This window comes from Brassica oleracea, chromosome C3 (genome assembly GCF_000695525.1).
Source record: "Brassica oleracea var. oleracea cultivar TO1000 chromosome C3, BOL, whole genome shotgun sequence".
Lineage (NCBI taxonomy): Eukaryota > Viridiplantae > Streptophyta > Magnoliopsida > Brassicales > Brassicaceae > Brassica > Brassica oleracea.
In genome coordinates, this window is record NC_027750.1 from 45,466,153 (window position 1) to 45,468,522 (window position 2,370).

Here is a 2,370-nt window from a genome sequence, read left to right on the forward strand (position 1 = left end):
TGTGTTGCTGGACAGAAAGGGAGACGAGTTCGTCGTCAATGGTCAGCGCATCAAGCATTACCTTGCTGACTCCACTATCGCAGAGGGTGAAGAAATCCCCCTAAGCGATCCCCATCAGCCTGATCGGCTGAGCCAAGTCAAGCTAATGACTGTAACTAAGCGCTTGGTGGGAGGCAACCCACTGGTGAGTGTATATATTGTTTTCTATAGTCTATTTTATTTCTTTTCAGATTTAGTTGAAGGTCAAAAACAAGAAAAACCGAACACTTCAGTCAGAACAACCGAAGGACTGTTCTTCTGGTGGAACAACCCATCGCCTGTTCCAGGTAAGTGTTCTGGACCCAAAAACAATTAAAAAAAAAAGAGAGAGAGAGATAATGGAGAGCGGTTAGGGTTACGCCTATTTAAGGCCCCACCCTTCTACTTTCCCCTTTCACTCAGCCGTACACTCCTCCCTCTCTTGCGATTTTGAAGCCATCACCAAAACTTAAATTCTCACTCTTTTTAAGTGATTCTTGCTTCTAATACAATTGTATTTTCGAGTTCTCTCTATTTTTGCAGTCCATTTGCTCCGATTATCACGATGCCTCCACGCACCAAGCAATCGGCCAATAGAGAAAAGAAGACGAACAACACACCCCCACAGCGAGCACAACAACCAACCTCCGCCTCTTACCCATGGCCGCGAGAACAGGAGGACGAGTCAATTAATCTCGATGACCCTATGCTTTTAGATTTCAATTGCGAAGGGTGGGACAAGGAGACAGCTAGTCGGTACAACACTCTCCTCAAGGCCGAGATACTACCTACCCGTTTTTGCCACGCCGAGACTCTCGTTGAGCTCGGTATCGACGAGGATGTGTTCGATATGCTGCAAGTGATGGGGATCGCTCCCCTTTGTTACGCTACGCACGAGCTCTACCCTGACCTTGTCCGCCAAGTGCTCGCCACTGCCACCATCAGCTATGAGGACTTCTCTTCCCCTTCCTACGCCAACTTCTCCTTCTCATTCATGGGTGATGGAGAGTATTGCTCACTGTCCCTCGACAAACTCAACGAAATCTATGAGATCGCGAATGAGCTGAGAGGGGTAGCAGTGGCAAAAAAGTTCGCTCCATCAAACACCTTCTGGGTCTTCATCGCGAATGGGAACTTCACACCTGGCAAAGCCTACCAGTCGCAGATCAGGAACCCGGCACTTAGAGTCATTGCAAAGATCATTTCAAACCTCCTGTTCGCCAAGGATCAGACTTCCAAAGTGACAAACGGGGAGCTGCAAACCCTGTATGCAGGTATTGAGGATGAGATCCGCGCTTCAGGGTCTGGCATTAAAATTCAGAAGGTCAAGACGAACCCAGGCTTTAATTTCATCACCATGCTTTGCGTGAGGAGGCTCTGTCGGATGCACATCACAAACAAGAAGGACAGAAGCGGTAGCTTGCTCACGCCGCTCTTCAAGCATTTCGGCATGATCTCAGCAAATACAAGGTGAACAAGGAGATTCAGTACCTCGACATCAAGTACCTTATGGTGTGCCACATCATGCGAGATGAGGATACCTACAGCTTCTTCGACAAGGAGGGTACCCAGCTGTTCACCAAGCTGCCTCACCCCGAGATCACCAGGCTCATCGTTTTCGACAACATACGCTTCCTCCCACCACCTGAGCTCCTATGCACTGATCCTCGTGCTGCTGCACCTAACGCGGATATGGAGGATATCGAGGACATTACCCCAGAAGCTGACCCATCATACGACCTCGGAGAGCTGGCGGATGTGACAGATGATCAGGCTTACCGACGCTGGATGGTTGACTCGCAGCAGAAGAACAATAATCTCATGCGGAGGATCCCCCATCTCGTTACCGGCGGCTTCATTGGCGGCAGTAACCAGCGACAGTCACCAACAGAGCAGACTTCACGATCGCACCGTCCAGGAAAGTCGCCTATGGGAACAGGCACTTCAACTGAGGAGGTTCATCGATCGCGCCGGCCGAGAGCGGCGAGTCCGACTGAGTCCTCAAGGACTATTCTCTATTCATTGTTCTATCCATCTGAACTCTTTATTTTTATGCTTTTTGTTGTTATTTGGCTGATTTCACACCAGGGATTGTGTAAATTAAGTCTGGGTGAAGCACTTGTTGTGTGCTGATACTCTATGTCTTTATTTATGAGTCAGTCCCTATGTCATTTGGATGTTTTATTGAGTCAGTTTAGGATCGAGTCAACTAAAACTCTTGTGGGAATTAGGACCTTGTGTTGTGATAATCTTTTAACCACCTCGTGCTCTAACTTTCTTATCCAGTGACCTTAGCAGTGATGAAAGACCCACACTTGGACCTGGAGCACCCCGTACTTATCTCATTTGATT